A 25,728-nucleotide genomic window follows, 5' to 3' on the forward strand; every position below is an offset into this window, starting at 1 on the left:
ACATACAACGACACCATCCGCCGTGAAGCTCTACGCTGCTAATGGTACAACAATTGACACATTCGGTCAACAACGTCATTGTCTCGATCTCGGTCTTCGAAGATGCTTTGATTGGACATTTACCATTGCAAACGTAAGAACGCCAATCATAGGAGCTGATCTTATAAGACATTATGGTTTACTTATCGACCTCAAAAATAATAAACTGATCGCAGTGAGTAATTGACTGTCAACTAGTTCAGACGTACTTGCTGTCTCTTCTTTGTGACTCTTTTTCGTTATTGTCAGTGACACTACTGTATTGTTATATATTAACACCGAACACGTGCCGAGTTTTTTTTGTTCTTTTTTTTTGTGATAAATAAATCATCTTTACAAAGAAAATAGAATCCACGTGCAGTGTAGTGTTTAACAAATTCAACCATGGCCTCCGATCCGGGGGGTGGTGATACAAACTATTACGCGATACTTAGTGAGGGTCCGCCTAATAAGCGTAAGAGTTTCAACCTCAATAATACACGTGATTATCCTATCTTAAAGAAACCAAGCCAACATTCCAACCCAAAGTCAGTGTCTTGCCCAAAATTCTTAATAATAAAAGCCAAAAACAACAAACCGATAAAAGACTTCAATATTTTTCTTATCAATAAAGCACTAGAATCCATAACCACCGACCAACCCCTATCAATATCCTTTACTCGAGAGGGAGACCTCTTGATCCTTACTAAAAATAGCCAACAAACCGCCAAATTCCAAAAAGCCACTAAGTTGTCAAACTTATGTGATATATCTGTTACCCCGCACCCAACTTTGAATACTGTGAAAGATGTAATTTACTCCGGTTCCCTTACATACTTAAGTGAAAAAGAAATTGTCGAGGGTCTCCGTGATCAAGGCGCCACTGAGTGCAAAAAAAAATCACAAAAATTAAGGACGGAAAACCTGTTAACACACCTCTGCATATCATCTCTTTTGAAAGCTACGAACTTCCTACAGAATTAAACGTCGGATGGCTAAAAGTCAAAGTAGAGCCATACATCCCATCTCCCATGCAATGTAAAAATTGCTTCACCATGGGACATACAGCAAAACACTGCAAGTCTGATGCCAAATGCAATGTCTGTTCTTCTGGTATGCACGAACCGTTACCCTGCACGAAAGTGGAATGTATCAATTGTAAACAACAGCATAGGTCCGACAACAAAAATTGCCCTGCATTTCTAAAAAGAAAAGATATAATCACCTTGAAAACGCTTAAGAAATGCTCTTTCAGAGAAGCAACCGAAGAAGTAAACAATAAAAATATTCAATACAAAGCATTACACGAAAAATTAGAAGAAGCTATATTAAACAAGAAAAACAAACCCAATGTACAAAAAACAATACCAACCAGCATCGGTAATAATACTACAATCCCTCTCACCACCCCTTCGCCCACAACACCCAAAAGTGATTCTTCCTCACTATTAAATACCACGAGTCACGATAACCCTCAAACCTCTCAAAGTTCCCTACATTTAAACTACGCAAATAATCTAGAAGCCAAGTCAACAACAAATCACTCACTAAAACCCAATTTTCCAAGCAATTCCAATTTCAACTCAAACAGCAACTCAAATCTATTTAGTGAATTACTAAATAAACATGTTTTTCAATACAATATAAACGACACCCATCTTTCCACACCACACTTCCCAACAACTGACATTATACACTCCATCAACTTGCCCTCAATGGAAACAGAGGAATCTCTTACGATTGAAAATTAATTTTTTCGATCGTAGAGCTTCTAATGTTTTCATCACACCTTTTTTATTTGATTATGGTAGTTAAGATTCTTCAGTGGAATCTTAATGGTTACCAAAATAACTATAATCAACTCTTATTACTAATAAAAGAGAAAAAATATCAAATAATAGCACTTCAAGAAACTCACCTTGATTTAAATTGTAATACATACACAATACCAAAAAACTTTTGCATTTACAACAAAAATGATATCGAGCAACGCTCACCAAACAAAAGAGGAGTGTCACTCTTAGTGCACAACTCTTTGGAACAATCCGAAATCGCTTTGAACACGAGAATATTATCCGTCGCAGTAAAAATAAAATCCAGTATCCCATTTGTAGTAATTAGCACTTACATCTCTCCATCAGAACATTTGTAGTAATTAGCACTTACATCTCTCCATCAGAACATATATCTGAGAACGACCTCCACCAACTACTAATAAACTTCCATGACCCAATATGTTTAGTCGGGGATTTCAATGCATGAAGTCCCATGTGGGGTTCCCCTAACTTTAACAAAAGAGGCAGAATACTCACTAACTTTATCCAGAACAATAACGTCATAATTCTAAACTACAAATCCCCTACCCACTTCTCTACCCACTCGACACTAACACATATTGACCTCAGCATTTGCAGTCCACCACTGAATATAGCCGCTACATGGGAAACGGCAGATAGCCCACATGGATGTGATCACTTTCCTATATCTCTCTCCCTTTTTAGTCAAAATAACCACACAAACCCAACCCAACCAAAAGATACAAATTAGATCGAGCTGACTGGCCATCTTTTCAAAATTCAATTCCGGATGGTATGAATGATTTTATCCTCAACCCAAACGTTAATATAAACCAAACCGCAGCAATTATGCTTAGAAAAATCCGCCATAGCGCCAATCTCACAATACCAATTGCCAAGCACGGAATACATAACTATCCCGTATACTGGTGGAACGACACCGTGTCTGCTCTAAGAGACGAAAAAGTGAATCTTTGGAAAACCGCTAAGAGGTCCCCAACAAGCAATAACATAGTTGCTTATAAAAGAGCAAATGCAAAGTTCAAGCGTGAAATTAGAATAGCAAAGAGAGCCGCCTTCGTAAGCTTTACTAAAGACATCAACTGCAATACACCAGCAAAAGCTCTTTGGCAGAAGGTAAACGCACTTTATGGCCACCGCCCGTCGTCACATATTCATGTCCTCCAAGGTGATGACGGCTGCATTGCTTCTACACCAGAGACAATTAGCAATGTATTAGCTAAACAGTGGTCGGACTACTCCAAAGATAATAATTTTTCACCTGAGTTTATAAGAAAAAAGCGTTCAAGCCTTAATTCAATTAACCTCACGTACACGTTAGATAACAAATCCAGTCAACTCGAACTCCCCCTTTGCCTCGAAGAACTCAATTCTTGCCTTTCCACTCTTAAAGGTCAAACCCCTGGACTCGATAACGTATCCTACCCTCTTCTTCAAAATCTTCCTGCCATAGGTAAGTAGAAACTACTGCAGCTCTACAACATAATATTCACATCTAGCACCATACCACAACAATGGAAAACAGCACTTGTAATCCCTATCCCCAAGCAAGGTAAACCTAAAGACAAACCAGATGGATACCGTCCCATATCACTAATTCCCTGCATTTCAAAAGTCATGGATAAAATGATAGCGCGCCGTCTAATGTGGTATATACAAAGCAAAGACCTTATTTCCAGTCAGCAAACAGCCTTCAAAACAGGCTGCAGCACCATCGATGCTCTCCTTGTCCTAGACGAACAAATATCCAATGCTATCTCCGCGAAAAATCATGTCTCCATTCATTCCATTGACATGGAAAAAGCCTTTGACCGTGTCGGTCTCCACTCTATCTTTGACCAACTAACATCTTGGGGAGTCGGACAAAAAATGATAAACTTTATTCGCAACTACCTACAAAACCAGAAAATGCGGGTCAGAGCCAATAACTTCACAACTGGCCAATTGGCTCTTGAAAATGGTATCCCTCAAGGTTCGCCACTTTCGGTAACCCTCTTCTTGATTGCATACGATAAACTTAGTCGTATAATACAGGAACATAAGTACTTCCACCATTTCCTTTATGCCGATGACCTTTGCATTTTTGTAAAGATCTCAAACGTTAATAAATTTACCACCGAAACTAACGTGCTATTATATAAACTAGTAGATTGGTGCAAAATCAGTGGCACAAAAATTTCCATAGCTAAATCAAAGCATTTACATATATGCAAAAAACGAAACTGTAATAGCACAGACTTAAGTATAAACAATCAACATGTACAAAATGTAAATACTCTTAAGATCTTAGGGGTAATATTTAATAATAAATATAATTGGAATGACCACACAAACTACTTGAGCGAGTCCCTGCAAAATAGACTTAATGTTATAAAATGCCTCAGCAATGTTAAGTTAGAAAGTAATACAAATACACTTATAAAAATAATCAAAGCAACAATTTTGAGTAAAATTGATTACGGCCTCCCTATATTCGGATCAACATCGCTGTTTAGGCCACAGGCCTAAATATATCTCCCCCCCCCCCCCCTCGTAACATAACTTTCTTTGTTTTATTTTCTTCGTTACTACCACCCGCATATTCTTGTGATATACACACAGGCATGTGTGAGTGGTAGTACGTATGTGTCTTAGACGTTTACCGCTGTGAGCCCGTGGTACAGCAACTTTGTTGCCGGGAAACCCAACGAAGTGGCTGTATCGTGGGTTCATCGGCTCATGTGGAAAAGAGTCTCGTCCTCTTTTAATCCAGCAGCCAGCAAAGGAACACGTAATCGCCCGTTCACGTAAGTTCAACTTTTCAAAATTATATTCACATATATATCATTTTCCACAACATTTGTTAAACCTTTTCTTAACACTTGTTGTATTTATATAAATAAAAGCACTCTGTGAATTCTCTTTATTAATACGAAATCCTTTTGGTGTTTTTATTTTCTTCCTTTTTTTTCGCCTTAACCTAATCTTTAACAAATACGTGGGTGCGCGCCGTTGCCACCACGCACTTGTTCATGGTCCTTACCACGCCGGTAAGAAGAGCCAATCACCAAGAACTACAGTCCACTCCACTCCCTAGGCAATTAAATCGAGGAAGAAGAGATTTACAATAGTGATAATATATTCATCAGCAATTGGCATACACAAACAGATTTGAGCGACATCCAACCTCCAAACAACATCAACAACACCGACAATCCACAAAAGTCAATCTACTAATCCGGATCAGCAATTTATTGAAAGGTACGTGGTTTGAAAATATTCCGTGCTAGGTAGGGTTTTCCTTTTCACTTTTAATAAAATTTCACAAAATAAAATTACAAATTACAAAGTGAACTTTTTATATGTAATAGTGCAAGTGATTTTGTTTTTTTTTTCCGTTAAGTGAGAAGTCTCATCTTGTGCAAAAATAGGAGAAGGCGCTTAACGCAGTTATTTAAAGTTTGTGCAACACGCCTTGTGACTATCCGGAACTATCCCCCACCAGCGGTAAGATTTTCCGGACACAGCTCAAGGTAGCACAACACTGCTCTAAAAGGTTAACATAACCTCAAACACCGATTTGCGTCACTTTTCGATTTTCACCTTTGCAGGATTTATCTGAAAAAATTAATTTAATCCACTGCACAAAAATTCGATTTGTTAAGGTTGCTTATTCAGAAACCTGTAAATTTATTTTAGGCGCACATTTAATTAAATACAATTTTCTTCCACATAAAAATCACTTGCACTTATTTACACGGGCAATACGTTTGCAAGTTAGTTTGGTGCTATAGTACAAAGTGCACTTAGTTACATACACATATATTGTTGTTGTTGTTTGGGTGGCCAAAAGGCTTATTTCCTGTTCAATTTTTTAAAAATTGAATTATTTTTATTTTTCACTTGCGGCAATACACAAATCAGTTTTTGACTGATCTAATTTTTTGTGATACAAAAGATCACAGCCCTTTGTTAAATTACCAAAAAGTCCATAACGAACGTTCATACATTTCTTTATTTTTTCACTAACACCACTTTCTTCACTAGCCATTACTTATTGGCTTACACGAGTCATTGGCACATCTGCATTAGAGCATTCTTTGAATAATTACGTGGGTGCGCGCCGTTGCCACCACGAAAATTGCACATTCTTTAAATAAATTCCTAGCTTTCTCGCAAGCTTCGAGGCCACTTCCTCGAGAGATCTCTCTCAAACACAGTCCTTCGTTTCAGTTCATTTTCACTCAATACTCTCTGCAAAGGCAATTAATCAATTAATGTTTCAATAAATTTTCATATAATGGATACCTATACACGCCAAGCAGATGCAGTGACGGAGTATGAAAATGACTTCAACGACATGTCACCTTCACAACACAGTAAACACTCCCTAATATACCAAAGGGATGAGTTAAAAACTCTGTGGGAAGCTACGAAGGTGACATACGAAAAGCTCTTAGGTTCATCAGAGCTTGATTCAAAGGACTTATCGGCTATCAAGAAGAAGCATAAAATGTGCTATTTCAGCTTCCTAAAGTGTCAGGCGGCAATAGCTGAGCTTTTGGAGAATTTTGAAAGGAAAGATAAGAAAGTAGATGTCTCAGATAACATGGAATATCATGTGCGCCTGCCAGCATGTGATACGGATATTTTCAAAGGTGACTATATTTCATGGCCGTCTTTTAGGGACATGTTCACTGCCATACATATTAATAATAGTAAACTCCATGCAGTGCAAAAACTATACTATTTAAGGCAAAAAACTCAAGGGGAGGCCAAAGAGATAGTGGAACGGTGTTCCTTAACAACAGACGGTTTCGATACAGCGTGGAAAAATTTATGTGACCGATACGAAAACAAACGTATCTTGGTCAATGCCCAATTAAAAATTCTTTTTAGTTTAAAAGCAGTTGAGAGCGAATGCGGTAGCTCCATTAAAAAACTGCAACGTGAAATAAACAATTGTATCTCAGCGCTTCAATGTCACAAGATTGACATATCAAACTGGGATGCAATTCTAACGTATTTGTGCTCCACAAAACTGCCAGAAACCACACTGGCTCTATGGGAACAAACCATAGAAAATAAAACAGAAATTTCAAAATGGGCAGATATGGATAAATTCTTATCCAGCAGATTCCAAACGTTGGAAACTGTCGTAGATATAAGAGGGGATACGGTTTCAAAACCCTCTAAGCCACATGCTTCTCGTTCCTCGGCAGATACATCGTCGAAACGATTAGGGTCCTACCAGGCAAGTGCAACAGTAGCCAAACCTACGTGTAAGATGTGCAAAAGTCCTGCACATCGAATTTCAAAGTGTGAAAAGTTCTTACGTTTAACACCCAATAAACGGTTTGAACAAATTAAGAGCAGCCGTGGGTGTATAAACTGCCTTTCTGCTGGCCATTCGGTGACAAAGTGCACCAGTCAAATGAACTGTGCCACATGTCATTTAAGACATCATACGCTGCTTCATATTTCGAATCAGCCAAAACCAACAAATACTCCTGACACTATCGGAGCATATACCTCACGGGAAGCTCAAATACGACGCAATGCTGAAAGAGAAAACGGTCCGATTAATAATGTGAACTCATGTTTCGCAAACACAAATAAAGGGGTATTACTAGGGACAGCTCAGGTCAATATTCGTTTTAATGGTGTTGACTATTCGGCGAGAGCCCTAATAGACTCGGGATCTGAATGTTCATTCATTACCGAGAAACTAAAGCGCAGAATTAATCTGCCATCCAAACACCTGCATGCCCAAGTTTCGGGCATCAGTAATACAATGTCTGCACAAGTAAAAGAAACGTGCAACATACAATTGCGGTCACCAACAGACCCATTAATCGAGATCAATACGATCATGCTGGTTTTACCACAATTAACAGGGAATCTTCCAACTTGCCAAATAAACGCAATGACTAGGCAAGCATTCCCTGACTTAGTACTGGCTGACAAAAGATTCTTTGTCAATGAGCCAGTCGACTTAATTCTGGGCGGAGACATATACCCCCAAATTATGCTAGGCGGTATCAGGAAGGACGTGCTGAACACATTAATAGCACAGGAAACGGTGTTCGGCTGGATTTTGACAGGCCGGACAGATGCGGTTGATACAAATAAGACCCTAGTTTCGTATTTCAATGAGGTCACTTTAGATAAACAATTGGCGGCTTTTTGGGAGATAGAGGAAATTCCAAAGAAAAGGATCATCAATAACGATGACACTTACTGCGAGGAGCTATACAAATCCACAACAGTTCGGAACAACGATGGCAAATACGTAGTCTCCTTACCCCTTAGGAAAGAGTTTAACTTAGGCCCCTCATTAAGAAGTGCGTGCTCTCAATTCTATCGCAACGAGACACGACTTGCGAAAAACCCAGTCCTTCAAACGGAATACAATAGAGTTGTATCCGAATATGAAACTTTAGGGCACATGAAACAAATAGGCAATATTTCGCCAGACTCAAATGACTGTTACTTCCTACCTCACCATGCTGTTATAAAGGAGGGAAGTACAACGACAAAAGTCAGAGTCGTATTTAATGCATCTTGTCCTACCACTAATGGCAAAAGTCTAAATGATGCCTTATATCCAGGTCCGATTCTTCAATCCGACCTGACAATTCTTATACTACGTTGGCGGCTGTTCAAATACGTATTTAACAGCGACATAGAGAAAATGTATCGCCAAATATGGGTCAATGAAGACCAAACAAAATATCAGCGAATCATATTTCGCAAATGCCCCAAAAACCCAATTAACATTTATGAATTGAAAACGGTAACCTTTGGGGTTAATTGTGCTCCGTATCTTGCGATTCGAACGCTGCACCAACTAGCTGATGACGTGGAGACATCGCATCCAATGGCAGCAGATATACTGCGAAATTGCATGTACGTTGATGACGTACTCGCCGGTGGACACAGCATCGAAATTGCAATCAAGGCAAGGGACGAAATATCATTGGCATTGCAATCGGCAGGTTTCCCATTGCGAAAATGGACGTCCAACTGCAAGAAAATCCTACAGGGTATACCGAAGCAACACCTATTAAGCGAGGATTTTCTTGAGTTTGAAGACACCAGCATGGTAAAAGCACTCGGTATCAGGTGGAACGCCCATTTCGACTACTTTTACTTCACAGCGAAACCCTTTGACAATAACCACGCCGTAACAAAAAGGTCAATACTTTCTGCGATCGCAAAACTTTTCGACCCTCTTGGCTGGCTGGCACCAGTCGTAATTGTAGCCAAAATAATAATGCAAAATATTTGGTTGGAAGGGACAGGCTGGGATGAAGATGTGTCTGAAACTACTCAACATCGGTGGCAATCATTCATGACGGACTACGAAAAGATCAACGATATACGCATACCGCGATGGGTTCACTACACATTGAAGGACAATGTCGAAATACATGGATTCAGCGATGCCTCGGAAAAAGCATATGCCGCCACTGTTTTCCTGAGGGTACAAACAAAGGATCAAGTCTTCACCAACCTGTTGATGGCCAAAACGAGAGTAGCCCCGGTCAAAACCATATCATTGCCACGACTGGAACTCTGCGGCGCAGTCCTACTTGCAGAAATTATAGAGTCGGCCATAGAAAATATGCAACTTTCAAACATTAAAGTAACCCTTTGGACAGATTCGACTATAGTACTGGCGTGGATCCGAAAACCACCATGTTCGTGGTCAACGTTCGTGGCACATCGAATAACTAAAATCATCGATAAAGTAGGAGGCAAAGTATGGCGGCACGTAGACTCCGCGTCAAATCCTGCAGATTTGGCGAGCAGAGGCCTCTACGCTTCGGATCTAATCGAACATTCTTTGTGGTGGCAGGGACCTTCTTAGTTACAAGAAGACAACGAAAATTGGCCAACACAAGAAGAAGATTACAATACGAATATGGAGGAAAAGAGGGTGAAAGTTCATGCAACTTTGGTGAAAAATAACTTTGATATTCTAGATAGGTCTTCCGATTTACCAAGGGCTTTGCGGGTTATATCCTATATTCTTCGGTTTTTCCAGAATACGCACCCAAAAACTAAATCCTCCTTCAAAAGGGATTCTCATTCGATCGCTCCTGACGAAATAGAAAAAACAACGCGAAGATTGATAACAATATGCCAGAGGCAACATTATCAAGAAGAGTACGCAAACTTGAAGTCAGGAAATCTAATAAATGGGAAGAGTGAGATTTTACCCCTGAACCCATATATAGATGAAGAAGGCATCATTCGAACTGGGGGGCGGACTGGGGCATCGAAAGACATGTCCCATAATGAAAGTCATCCCATTATTCTTCCTTATACTTGCAGGTTATCCAGACTTATAGTCCAATCCTCTCACGAGACCACCCTGCATGGAGGGAACCAGCTGATGCTACGTCATATCCGCACTCAGTACTGGATCCCACGTGTTAAAATAATGATACGGTCTGTTATCCACAACTGTAAGGTCTGTACTATTTACAGGAAGCGGACACAAACGCAACTTATGGGGATCCTTCCGAAGGAGCGCACCACCTTTTCTAGGGCCTTTACCAACACTGGGGTAGATTTCGCGGGACCATTCGATATAAAATCCTACCGAGGGAGGGGATGTCGAATTTCAAAAGGATATGTTTGCCTGTTCGTCTGCTTTTCGACGAAAGCCATCCATCTAGAAGCGACAAACGATCTTAGTACCGGGTCCTTCCTAGCTGCCTTCGCCAGATTCGTATCCAGACGAGGCTGTCCGAAAAACGTTTACTCCGACAATGGTACTAACTTTGTCGGAGCTTCTCGATCTTTACGATCCGAGTTTAAAGCATTTCTGCGTGAAGCAAGGGACGGAACGTTGACTAAATATAGCCATCACATTATAGAATGGCATTTTATACCGCCAAGCGCTCCTCACATGGGAGGTTTGTGGGAAGCGGGGGTAAAAAGTTTTAAGACCCACCTTAAAAAGATCGCGTCCGATCATAAATATACTCTCGAAGAGTTTACAACCCTCTTATGTCGAATTGAGGCCTGCCTCAACTCGAGACCTCTAAGTCCCTCATGCAACGACCCTTCCGACCTGGAGCCGCTTACTCCAGGCCATTTTCTCGTAGGTGGGCATCTTTTAGCTCCACCTGAACTCGACTGTAGTGAAAACCCTGCCTCCATTGTAAACCGATGGCAAAAGATGAAAGCCCTTCATCAGACCTTTTGCAAAAGATGGAAATCGGAATATCTCACCGAGATCCAGAAAAGGTATAAATGGAAACATCCACAATCCAACTTAAAACCCGGGGACCTAGTCGTCATCAAGGAGGATAACCTACAACCGAACGAGTGGTAAATGGGGAGAGTCGTCAACACACATCCAGGTTCCGATAACCGTGTACGTGTTGTTGACGTCAATACAATCAAAGGACAAATTACGAGACCAATAGCGAAATTGGTACTACTTCCGCCCAACGACAACGAAAATGAACTTTAATAGTCCATATTCCTTTATCCCAAAAAACCCAGCTCTCGTTCACCCCGAACGAGGCCAACACACAAATAACCCAGCTCTCGTTCCCCCGAACGAGGCCAACACACCCTAACGCAGATTCACTATCTGCCGCAGAATACAATTGAATCATTTCTTTTCTCATCATCATAAAAATTCAACTGCCTATTGCCAAATTCCTCAAACGGGTTTTTGGGTTTGCGATATCTGACACATTGCACCCGCAACCGCTTGGGCTTAAATGTAAAATAATTTTTTTTTCAACTGTGATCACTTAAATGAGGATCCAAATGTATTATTTACATTTCTTTACAACAGTTAAATAAAAAGAACTACCTATGTATACTGAGCCTCGTCCGTCCGGATGTCACGTTGTTTAAAAGCTTTCCCAGATTATTGAACGAATTATTGAATTGCTTCACATGAATGTTTTCATACATTTAAAGCGATACGGGCAATCCCCGCTTAACTCATACAAATAGACAACATTGGGTAATTCGTTGTAGTTCCATAAATGGAACTAGTTCCATAAATGGAACACAAACAGCAACATTACCAAATTTCTCTGAAAACCGCCTTACCTACAAGCATAACTTTAACACATAATTACATACGATGTATGTAGTGTGTAAAAGAACAAAATATGCAAAGAAGGCAATTGGGAGAACTTTTCAACAGCTACGGCAAGACGCGGCTGAATACGCTGGTAACACTTCAACCATCGCAGGAGTGAGGGTCCAAGTCTCACTCCTGGGATCAAGGGCTTCGAAGAGTCCTGACCAAATCTCTCAGCTGAGTATGTAATGTTCGGTTACACCTGAACTTAGCCTTCCTTACTTGTTAACATTAAAACCCCTCACCCAAAAACCCTTCTTTTCGCTCTCTGAAATTTTCACAAATCTTGAGAAACGCCATTTCTGCGATCAATAATCATATTTACCCTAGTAATGTCTCGACAGACCTGCAACCAGCGCCTACTATTTAGCGCAGGTTCTTTCTTGAAAGTATCGTCCGATGAACCGCGGCGCACCCAATGGATACGAAATCGCGGAAATAAAACCTCGAAAAATCTTACAAACATCCAGCAACCGGCTGTTTCAAAAACACAAAATTTTAAGCAAAAATTTTCGGCAGAATAGATAAATAAATTCAGTGTGAAAATGCTGCAATGCGAAGAACTGAAGGAAGATGAAGTTCCCTCAAATACGCTGGAACAGTTTACGGAATTGGATCAAGTACTTGAAACGATCAATACAATGAAGTACTGCGATGTATCAGGCTCTGAACGGAATTACGAAAGATATACGGAAGTTTTGTCCAGATACCAAGAGCAGCCTCATTTACTTGATCCATATTTGGGATTTGTTGTTGGGGCGATTGTTGGCAAAAGTGCACGATAAAGCATTACCAGAAAATGCAATTCATACTGCATTTAAATATGTGTATATGCTTAGCAAAGTGCGTACATATAAAGTGGTGGTAAAATTCTTGCCACACGAATTGACTGACTTGGAATTCGCATTGGATTTGCTCGAACGCCAAAATCCGACAACATAATAACTGAGAAACGCGTTATATGTTATTACTGTGGATGTCAATACTGGTTTTGAATCCATCCCATATGTCACGTCTAGACGCCTATACCACAACTGCTAGTGATGCAGGCCACCCTGCAATTACTGATGGGAACGGCATAAATGATGTTAAAATATTAATGAATCACGCACAAACGAAATCTAAAATGGAACGCATTTTTGATATTTGTCAACTTTATTCGGCCAACAAATGATACATGCAGTAATATGCAGCATATTTAGCTGCGAAATACTTGGTACGCGCCGATATTAAAGAGATTTACTTGGAACGTTATTTGGACGAGATAACGTCGGCGCTGAGTGAATTGGATCACAAGGCAGAAGAACAGGGTGGCGCAGGAAAAAAGATTGCTTTCAAATCAACTATTAACTGAATTCAATGAATTAATCCCAAAATATATTCAACGTGATCTCTATCGTGGTATGAGCGGTGAAATAATGAAAACTTGTAGTACTGATCTCATTAAGAATTGTAGTATGGCACGCATTGAGATATCGATCGCAAGTCTTGACTCTTGGCAATATATTGTGGATAAGTGTTTGCTAAATAAAGCTGCAGTTATACGTGAACGTGCCATAGCTGCTTTTGCCGAACTTTGTCGCGCCTTCTATAACATTGAAGATCATTCAGAAGCAAATGCTGAAATTATTCATGTTTATCTAAAGGGTGCCAATAATAATTTGGAAGAGCATATACATACGTATGGGTTATATAAGCGCAAGCATTGGACAGCTAACTGAATCTTTAATAAAATATTCTTCGGCAGCATTATTCGAATTTCTACGCACACACCCCGCAGAAGTGCCACGTTTGTGTAAGGAGGTGGTTACTAATTTCGAAGAGAATGTCATGCATGAGCGGGTCACGTATCCAATGTTGAACTTTTAGATATTTTAATAAGCTCAGGGACCATTAACGATGTATTATTGGACAACTCGAATGCATTTGGTGAAGTTGTCGCCTGTTGAACATCGAAACAAAAGGACACAAAAAAACCACAAACTAATATCTAGCATAAATGTCTATTGCCAGTTGGTGCAAGTGCCACATCTTTCCAAACGTATTCTATCTAAATTGGTCATATTCATTGGACTCGCTCATGTGCACGTACGCAAAACGAGTGCTACTAAATTATATGAATTTTTGGCATTCCGTGCTGACGCTTATGACATTCCCGAAGAGAATATGGATCCAATATTAAACTTACTATCGGAGACTGATTGGGACTTGCCACTGGTTACAGTGCGGCCCATACGTAATCAATGGGTATTAAAGCACCAGTCAGCGGCGCTGTAGCGAGTACAAGCACTGCTCCAATAGGTACGGCGGCCAACTTTGCAATGTATCTTATTGATCAAGCGGGTGCAGATGTCAGGGCAGCGCAACGAATACCACATTAAATTTATGTAAGATGTCGTTGTATGACAACATATGGCATTTATTTTTTCAACAATGCGGTGTGCTTGTAGCAAACGCGTATCTTCTCTTATAAAGTATTTTAACATTTGATATTATTTAAACCTCAATTGTATTATTATGTAGGAATGAAGGCAATGGCCAACATTGCTAGTTGCACACAATTATGATATGATATGAATGCGTTGCCTTGGAATGGACAAATGTTGCCGCTTTGCTTTTGTTTCTTTGTAGTATTTATTAGTATATCATAATGCTGTTTGTGTGTTCGCCAAGCGCACATAGCCCGCGTATCTCTTACGCCTGCCCTACCGGTCTGAAATTGTTATACGATGTGTGTCGAAGATTCAAATTTCAAATCAATATTAGCGCCGCCAAAACGCGTCGCAGAAATTCACCAAAGAAGTCCAAAACTGCAAAAACCCACGTTCCTACAAATAATAGCATCAACAATAATGATACTTATCAAACTACAACAGAAACCGGGCAAACATCTGCTACAGAGGTTGACAAACATCCGGCTGGTAATGCAACAAATGTCAAAGGCAGTATAATCTCACCGCAAACAGATACCCATTATTTTGCATTTGTGATAATTGGCTCGATCGCCGGCTTTGGGCTGGTGACAGGGGTTATACTTTGGGTCGTTTATCGTCATTGCAGCACGCGTCCCACCTCTATAAATTTCGAAAATCCGCTATATCGTAAAACCACCAAAGATCATTTTAGTTTGGAAAAGAATAACCTGCCGCGCTTATACCCAAGTACGGTAGATGAAGAGTCCAAAGAGCCGCTGAACGACGATTCGTGAGACAACACGTGTGTGTGAAATTTCTCTAATGAAGGAAGTGTAAGATTCGAGCACAAACTATATTACGCATTATATATATCTCACCACCGCGTGTTTTAACTCAATGATTTTTTTTTTCATTCAGGAAATGAAAAAATTGTAGCAAATGTCAAATGTCTACACTTTACTTCTGACAGTCAATGCATGGCAACACCGACATTAGGCCTCATCATCTCGCGCACTACACGTCACGTACTACATGCCGCACTACACGTCACGCATTACATGCCGCACGACATATCGAGCACAATACGCCACACATGTCGCGTATTACATATCTCGACCAATCATTCATTTGGTCGAGATTTAAAATACTTAATCCAACATTATCGACAATACACGTCAAAAATAATGTTGAATGGTGGAAGTGCAACTTTTTAATACCTTTTCAGCCAGGTTTGAAACCGTTCCGTGTGGTGGCAGGCCACTTGTGGTGAAAACAAAGTTCACCACAAATCAAAATAAATCTTTAGGACTACTTCGGCGACAGCTACCGACATAAAATAAATTATAAAATCCCTACAAAATTTGGTCACAAAACCCAATCACGCCCATGCAAGTGTGACTAGGAATATAACCTATGACCTGGTAAAATGACTAGTCAAATGACGTGGAGTGACGAGAGCGTTTTTGCAGGGATGTACTAGAGGCGCTAAAGCACCAGCCACATCGTATGGATGCGTGCTAAATCCGTTTTTTCTTCGTATTTACTTATGGCTCTTAATTTTTATTTCAATAAAATGTTTTTTTTTCTTGCGAAAATATATGAGAGATAACATTTTTTTTGGCTTACGCCACCCAAACAACATTCCGCCAACCTCAATTTGGGTATGATCAATGATATCAATATTCTTTCAGATCATGACCCGCTACCAAACTTTACTGGCCAAGTCAGAGGGAGGCGCAACGCGTTTCGACGTCGCTTGCCAGCTCTGCGGCAGGGACCATAGTCTACGAATCTGTCCCGAATATCGGAAAAAATCCCCAGAAGAGAGGTTGCGGGCAGTGCTTTTATATAAGTACTGTCCGAACTGTCTGTCACCCTTCCACCGGGTAAACAAGTGTAGCAGCAAGTATCGCTGCAAGAGGTGCCAAGAGAAGCACCACACCACGCTTCATTTAGATGAGCGTTGGCCGGTATGCGACGAGACAGCCACAAATGGCGACGACAACACGTCCGACGACGCGTTGTCAATCAACCTATCGGGAACGGCTAAATCCTGGGCTCAGCAGGTGGAGGAGGAAGAAATGGAGGAGGAGAGAGCAAAGGCGGAGGAAGAAATAAGTAAAACGGTGACAACAAGACCGTTAACGGTCAACCATGGGATGCGCAGTTTCCGCCCGCGGTTACAGCATGAAAGAAGCGCGGCGAAAGCAAACAAACGTCGAAACGAACGAAACAACTGGCGGCACCACGACATTGGACTCCAAGGAGGCCCGACCAAGTCATCCAAACGCGGCAGACAGCAGCGGCGAGATAAATCGACGCCATACCATTCTGACGCCCAAAATATGCAAGCACTATCGCGTGGTACACCGGAAGGCTTCCGAACGGGCCGGCTGCTCCCAGCCACTCCAGCGCCCATCATGCGGTCTTTCGTGCCCATTGCGCCGACGGCCATCGTACGCGTCGAATCGCGTGGGCACCTACACTTGGTACGTGCGATCATTGATCCCTGCGCCGCCAGCACCATCGTCGATGCAGAGCTGGTACGCGATTTGCAGTTAGAGCGCCAAGGACCAGGGCAATGTACCCTTATTCTGCGCGGCAAGTTCGGGTCAACGACTCGTGTCACTACCCAAGCCGCCGTGGTCAACGGCCACTATCGGTTGAAACCGCCATCCAATGTGGATGCAAAGGTTGCCGTTCCATTTGAATTTATGCGGCTTGCAGATCCGCAGTTCTACCGCTCATCGCCAGTTCGTCTTACACTCGGCGCTGATCTATACGCCGAACTGATGGTGAGCGGAACGCCAGCAACAACAGTTGGCGGTCTCCTGACCCAACCGACCGTATTCGGGCTGGTAGTCTCAGGAGCCTGCCAAAAATAGGAGCGTTTCATTAGAACTAAGTAATTACAGCACGGAATTTAAAACCACGTACGTGTATTTAATAACATCTTTTCTTTTTCTTCTCAGGACAACGAGACACGAAGTCCATCGTGCGACGTGCAGTGCTTGCAGTCCGCATCTGCACATCGACATAACGGCTTGCTGGACGTGTGATCGCGTGTCATTCCTTTTTTTCCTTTTCATTTTTTTTTCTTTGTTGCTTACGGCAAGGGGGCCGGTATGTTTAGGCCACACGCCTAAATATATCTCCCCCCCCCCCCCTCGTAACATAACTTTCTTTGTTTTATTTTCTTCGTTACTACCACCCGCATATTCTTGTGATATACACACAGGCATGTGTGAGTGGTAGTACGTATGTGTCTTAGACGTTTACCGCTGTGAGCCCGTGGTACAGCAACTTTGTTGCCGGGAAACGCAACGAAGTGGCTGTATCGTGGGTTCATCGGCTCATGTGGAAAAGAGTCTCGTCCTCTTTTAATCCAGCAGCCAGCAAAGGAACACGTAATCGCCCGTTCACGTAAGTTCAACTTTTCAAAATTATATTCACATATATATCATTTTCCACAACATTTGTTAAACCTTTTCTTAACACTTGTTGTATTTATATAAATAAAAGCACTCTGTGAATTCTCTTTATTAATACGAAATCCTTTTGGTGTTTTTATTTTCTTCCTTTTTTTTCGCCTTAACCTAATCTTTAACAAATACGTGGGTGCGCGCCGTTGCCACCACGCACTTGTTCAATCGCAAAGAAACATCTCAAAAATATCTTCTATATATCACTCCGCAGCACGTTTAGCGATTGGGGCGTTCCGCACAACACCAATTATCAACATTCTTACTGAAACCGGATTACCACAAATAAAAGACAGAATAACATACATCACTGGCTGCTTAACCACCAAGCTAACCGACAAGGCCGAATCCCCACTACTTTCGGTACTTAAAAACAGGCTAAAAAGGAAACGTAGAACTAAAAACACACCAGCGTTGCAAAAAGTTATAGACCTCGCAAAGAATATGGACATACCAATCAACACCACACAACCTTACAAACCCCGAGCTCCGCCATGGCACTTAAAAGACAATACGGTTATACTGGCTCTATCCAAATACAAAAAAGAAGACACACCGCCAGACATATTCCTCCAGGAATTTCTAAGTATTCTCGATAATTATCCCAACTGGAACATACTCTACACAGATGGGTCCAAATCGCAACACACCGTTGCATTTAGCGTTACCACTGACAAACACACATTAACATCAGTCTTACTTCCAACAGCAGCTTCTATATTCACCGCAGAAGCAATTGCTATACTTTACGCAATCAAAAACGCAATCCACAGCCATCAGAAATACATTATTTGCTCGGACTCGCTATCTACACTAAACGCTATTAAAAATATAAACTATTGCGACAAAACTGTTTTCGAAATAAGAGACCTTGTAATTGCAAATACTAGCAAAATCAAACTTCTATGGGTACCCAGTCACTTAGGAATACAAGGCAATTGCCTTGCTGATTCCACAGCAAAGCTAGCTACAAAATCTCCACTTAAACTGGTAAACACCCTAAGTAAAAACGATATAAAATGCCTCGTGCTCAAATTTTGTTCGTTATCAGCCAACCAAAACTACGCCGACTATTCACATTTCTATAAAAATATAAACCCCAGTGGACAAGCACCTATCTTTCCTAGTGGACTGCCAAGAAGGCACATTATAAAATACACACGATTTCGTCTCGGACACTCAAAAATAACACACAAACATCTCATAAAAAACACTCAGCCGCCCACCTGTTTATTCTGCAACAACCCTACTAGCATCCTCACTATAACTCATATAATAGAAACATGTCCATACTTAAACAACTTACGTCAGCAAATACACGCCAACAATTTCAGGGAGGTCTTAATCAATGTCAGTTACGATAACGTAAAAAAGTTTGTTAAGTTCCTTTGTAAACTCAACTTATATTTCCAAGTGTGATTAACATTATTGTAATTTTATAAACTTTTATTTTATTTTTACTTTTCTTACTACCTAATAGCTTTGTTAAGCAATTTCTACACCTTGTATATAATAAGCTTGATGGCCAATGTTGCTAAAGCTAAATACTACATTGTCTAGGTTAATTGATTTAATCTTTTCAATAAAATAATAATAATAATAATAATAAACTGATCGACAGTCTGACAAAGATATACGCACTGTGTACCGTACAAAAAGTAAGAAAAATCGTGATCAGAACCTACGACAAGGCTTCCAAGTGTGCTGATCTGTTGGCAGAATTTCAAGATATTACAAGCCTGTCGTCCGACCGCAAAAACGCCTTTGCAACGCAACACAAAATCGAAACATTCGGCCAGCCTGTTTTTGCTCGACCGCGACGCCTCGATCCAGCGAAGCTACTCATAGCGAAGGAAGAATTTGAGTTATTATTACGACAAGGTATTATTCGCCCGTCAAATAGTAATTATTCTAGCCCACTGCATATGGTACGGAAGGCCGATGGTGGATGGCGCCCATGCGGAGATTACCGTAAGTTAAACTCCCAAACTACGCCAGACAGCATACCATATTTGCAAGACTGCACTTCCATACTAGAAGGAAAAAAATTTTAGCAAAGTAGACCTACAAAAGGCGTACCATCAACTGCAAATACATCCAGACGATATCCATAAGACGGCCATAACGACCCCGTTCGGTCTTTACGAATACCTGTACATGCCTTTTGGTTTACGTAATGCTGCCCAGTCGTTTCAGAGATTAATTCACGAAGCTCTAGGTGGCCTGCATTTCACTTTCGCCTATATCGACGATATCCTTATCGCTTCAACTGACCACGGAGAGCACGAATGCCATCTACGGTTGGTTTTCGAGCGCCTAAGGAAGAACGGCTTAGCGATAAATCCTTCAAAGTGCGAGTTTTTTGTAGACGAGATTAAGTTCATCGGCCACTTGATAACAAAAAGTGGTATTAAACCCCTACCGGAGCGAGTCGAAGCAATTTCGAAATTCGAAAGACCTTCACTCGCGCATCAGCTAAAAAAGTTCTTGGCAATCGTGAACTTCTACAGCAAGTTTCTGCCGCGTGCAACCATATCGATTGGTATACTTACAGCAATGATTCCAGGTAATAAGCGCAACGATCGTACAACACTAACTTGGAGCGACGAACAATCTGCAGCATTCGAGAAGTGCAAACAGGAGCTGGCAAACGCCGCCATACTTGCGCACCCTCTTCAAAACGCCGAACTGTCTCTGGCCACTGATGCCTCCGACGGTGCAGTGGGTGCCGTATTGACCCAGCTTACAGAAAAAGGTCCACAACCTCTCGGTTATTACTCTAAAAAACTGACGACCACGGAACAAAAGTACAGCACGTACGACAGGGAGCTGCTCGCCATATATAAAGCGGTTAAGCATTTTAAGTGTATGCTGGAGGGTCGTTCATTTCACATTCTGACCGACCACAAACCACTTACGTATGACAAAGCAGTGATAAAGCTTCTCCACGACAACGACGACAACTTGACTATATCAAGACAGACTTTCGGCACATCAGCGGTTCAAGCAACCACCTGCCTGACCTTCTCTCTAGAATTTTCGAAATTAATTCCGCAATCGATTACAGCGAAATAGCAAACGCGCAAAAAACGGACTCAGAACTTCAAGAGCTACGTAAAGGTAACAAAACTTCGCTTATTTTTAAACTCTTTAAAAGAAGGTTCACGACAGTTCACACCTAGGGATTAAAGCCACCGTAAAAATGGTGACTGAACGTTTTGTTTGGTTAAATGTACGAAAAGACGCTTCAAACTTTGCCCGATGTTGCATTCCATGCCTAAAGTCGAAAGTGAATCGGCATACAAAATCGAAGTTGCAACAATACACACCGCCTACACGACGACTGGACCATGTCAACATTGACATTATAGGGCCGCTGCCAATTCACAACGGACAACGCTATTGTTTAACCTTAATTGACCGATTCACACGCTGGCCCGAGGCGGTTCCTATCCCTGACATAACAGCGGATAACGTCGCACGAGCTTTGGTCAGTACGTGGATAGCCCGCTATGGTTGTCCGCAGTTCATTACCACCGATCAAGGGCGTCAATTTGAGTCTCACCTATTGAAAGAGCGATTCAAAATTCTGGGAACAAAACACATCAGAATGACGCCGTACCACCCGCAGTCTAATGGCATAATAGAAAGGTGGCACAGAGTATTCAAAGCTTCTATATTGGCAACCGGAAAAGAGGTTTGGACAGATAATTTACCATTAATCGTGCTTTCTCTACGAACAGCGTATAAGCCTGATTTGCAAACATCTTAAGCAGAATTGCTGTTCGGTACAACTTTGAAGATACCGGGAGAATTTGTTGAGGAAGCTCGTTCTGAGCAAACTCCCTACGAATTTCTCCAAAATCTGAAAAATTTAATGACTCAACTTCGTCCTACGCAAACAAAATTCCACTCAACTTCGACAAGCTACGTTCATCCCGATATGATGAAATGCTCACATGTCTTAGTTCGGAACGATTCCATCCGTTCGGAACGACGCCTTACGAAGGGCCACACAAAGTAATACAACGAAATACAAAATTGTTTACTATTTTGATCAACCAACGAAAAGTCAACATTAATATCGACCGGTTAAAACCTGCCTATATTTGGGAAAACGACGAACCAGCACAGTTGACACCGACATCTACAAAGGGAGATAAACAGCCGATAGAAAAAGAAGCAGTCCAACCCCACGTAGTTGAATCTCAGCCTCACCAAAGGTTGAGACCAAGACGCCTCATTAGCAAACCCGTACTTTTTCATTAAACGGGGAGTACTGTGGTGCTTCCAGCATCACAACAAAACATTTATTTTATAATTATAATTCATCTTCTTTGGCCACTGTAAGAACTAGTTTTACTTCTCATTTAATATTCACTTCGTTACAATTTAATAAACGATGGTGAGAGCGCTTTGTCTTTACTTATTGCTTTTGCTTTTCATCGTCGCCATTCGTTGAAAATCATGACGTGACTTTAGTAAAAAGAAAAGGCAAAGCAGTCAGTCCAGTTAGTTCAGTTCTCACCGGACCAGCATAAAAACATATTCTTTTATTTGCGACAAGCATACACCAAATACATAATATGTGGAAAGCCATTTCGTACCAAATAGCGAGTCCAGAGTGTCGTCAATTTGTGAAGTGGTTCACCTTGCCGCAGTCACGCAAAACCTCATTTTTCCATCTTTTTCTTTACAAGTAGCACCGGTAAGCTCCATGGACTAGCTGATAGCTCGATGACGCAGCTGTCGCTCATTTCTTGTATGATTTGACTCACACCTTCCCGCTTCGCTAGTGGAACACTACGAGGAGCCTGACGGAATGCCCTCGCATTTCCAGTGTCAATTTGATGTTTCACAACATTGGTGCGGCCTGATTTTGGGCCACTCTGGTCAAATATGTTTGCGTATTTTAGGAGCAGTTGTTTTTCCTTACTCTGATAGTCTTCCTCTAACCACTCCGTTCATGCCGTGATGTCATTTGAAAGATAAATCTTGCTAGTTGAAACGCTTTCCTGGAGCTGTTCACTGTTAATAACTACTTAAGCCTCTTGGAATCTTCCCAATATAGCTCCTTTGGTCAGTTTGAGTGGCGACTTTAACCCATTGAGTACTCTTACCGGAATACGTCCATCCTTATTTGTCATAGCTAGGGCTTTTCCTACAATTACGTTCGGTGTTGATCTGTTTGCTGCTTCAACAACCCACAATTTGTTGTCCCAAAATCTCCTCCGATTTTGGTGGTATTTGCTGATTCTTCACCACCAGCACTGGTTTACTGCTGTAATCTTTCTCGTAGCTGAAACTAAGTGGCTTATCCATGTTCTTATATCGCATCGTCTTGCTTTGCATGTCGATCTTGATGTCTTAGTCGATTAAGAAGTCCCCTCGAATTATGATTTCATCAACAATCTCTGCCACTATAAAATTGTGTAGTACCGTGACTTTCTCAATTGCTACTCCACATGCTACTTCTCCAATTACCTGGGTGTCCTCTCCGGTGGCTGTACGCAATCTCGCTCCATACAATGATCTTACCTTTTTGTTGACTAAATTGGATCGAATGATGGAATGAGATGCACCCTTATCTACAGTCAGTAAACGTCCCTTTACATACACATGTCCTCCAACAATAAGAATGCTCAACCTTCTTTCAAGTTGCGAGATGGAGATTATGGAGCATTCAATTGCGGCCGCTTTAGTTTAACGATTGAATGAACTTGGAGATTTGCTCATCTCCAGCAGCTCTGCGTTTGCGACCATACGCATTGTTGGAACTATGTGGGTTGGTGCTGCCATAACGTGCAATGTGCCCTGACTTTCCACACTTAAAGCATTTGAATGCATCATTATTCTTCTGTTGCGTTCTCTTTAAAGCTTCCAAAATTGCGTCTACCCACTCTGGTCATTCTCCTTCCACACGATGGGATTTGTATGCTGGTTTACTCAAAATTGAGGCAATTTCTTGATTCAGTGCATGGCATACCGTTTCAGCAAATGTTGGCTTTGGGTTTGCATATGTAGCTCGCTTCGTTTCCACGTCCCGTATGACGTTTATAAAGCTCAGGATTTTTACCCTCTCGGTGTATTCCACGGGTGCGTTCACATTTGCGAGATAAGCCAATCTTTCAACGTCCGAAACAAACTCCTGCAAAATGTCATTAGCTCTTTGGTAGCGGTTTTACAACTCTATTTGGTATATCTGCTTCCTGTATTCGCATCCATATCGCCTCTCTAGAGCGCTCATCAATGTTTCGCAGTTGTTCCGCTCTCCGTCGGGAACAGTCTGAAGGATTTCAGCAGCAGAACCTTTCAATGCCACGAATAGTGCAGCTTTTTTATCTTCAGCATTCCAGTTGTTCCCTGTAGCGGCCTTCGAAAACTGAAGCTTAAACACCTGGGATGGAACAGAACCGTCAAACGATGTTGTTTTTACCTTTGGATTACTCCCTGAAATTGTTGGGCGATTTAGTTGCAACTCCTGTATATAACCTCTAAATGTTTCAATCTCGGCATCGATTTTGTCCTCGAGTTGTAAAATGTTTGTATCCTGCGCCTCCAACTTTAGGGAAATACGCCCTTCTTGCTCTACCAGTTATGCAGAGATCTGCGATGAGATCTGTGCTGAAATTTATGCAGACATTTCGGATATTAGTGCATCCTGCTATTCCAGTTGAGATACCATATATGTCTTCTGTTTTTCCAGTTGAGATGATATTTGCGACGACACTTCTGAAATACGTGACTCCTGTGCTTCCATCTTGGAAGTTATGCGTGTCTCCTGAGATTCCCGCTGGGAATACGTATTTGTGGATATTTGAGATGACATTTCGGACATTTGTGCCGATATTACAGCCAATTTCATGTTCAAGTCCGTATTGGCCATTGTCTCCGGTGCTTCGTTTTTCTCTTCCAATTTTGTTGTCTCATCGCCCTCAAGATGTAACACATATCCTTCCACGTTAATTCCTTCTGATTCCATTGCCTCTCTAAGTCGTGTTTGTAGTTCGGATTTATTGTAGGTTGTATTCAACCCATTTGAGCGGCAACTCCTTTTTGAGCTGCTGGATCTTCAAATCATTTAACTTGGCCATGTCCTTGTTGCCCTCTGGAATTTATTCATCAATTCCTTTTCTGACATAAATTGTAACGAATTTTGGCAAATTCCGCTTATTTGAAACATTCTGCTAACGTTCGAATCGCTAAACTGTTGAATAAATCACTCAAATATTGAGTATTACAAACTGGCCCTTATTTATAATACTTTGGGCCTAGTACTTCACAACCAAAAGCGTGCTTAAATCAAAACTGATTAATCATTCCTCAGCTTGCGCTGAGAGAACTGTTGTATCTCCTGCTTAGTAATTGAGCTATATGCGCGTGTATGTGTGAGTAACATCTTCGGCTGATGACTACATGTGTGTGAGTGATTTATCTCTTCGTCGCCTTCTGTGTATTTGTATAAATGATGATTGATGTGTTCATGTAAGCAAGTGTAGCTTGTTTTAGTGTTTTTTTTTTTGTACCTTTATTTACTAACAGCTTAGTGATGCTAGGTTAGGTTAGGTTAGGTTAGGTTAGGGTGGCTGCCCGAGGGCACACTTAGGCCAGTAGTACTAGGCCCGTTGTGATACCACGAAAAACACCGTTACCTTTCCTCTTCGAACCATTTTGAGGACCTGATGAAAGCTACCAGGTCCTTGACGTCATGCTCCACAACCTGACTCAGATTATCAAGAAATGGAGCTCCCAGAAAGCGCTGCCGTGCTCCGCTTAGTGCTGGGCAGTTGCAAATGAGGTGAACCACCGTTTCCTCCTCCTCATCCTCCTTACAACTCCTACAGCAACGACGATAAGGCGCTCCTAACCTTTCTGCATGCCTACCTATGAGGCAATGA

General features: G+C 41.4%; 1 pseudogene; it reads left to right on the plus strand.

The window, feature by feature from the left end:
- The first annotated feature begins 12,479 nt into the window (after positions 1 to 12,479).
- Positions 12,480 to 14,315, plus strand: LOC137238679 (uncharacterized; annotated as a pseudogene).
- Positions 14,316 to 25,728: the final 11,413 nt, after the last annotated feature.

This window comes from Eurosta solidaginis, chromosome 1, assembly GCF_040869045.1.
Source record: "Eurosta solidaginis isolate ZX-2024a chromosome 1, ASM4086904v1, whole genome shotgun sequence".
Lineage (NCBI taxonomy): Eukaryota > Metazoa > Arthropoda > Insecta > Diptera > Tephritidae > Eurosta > Eurosta solidaginis.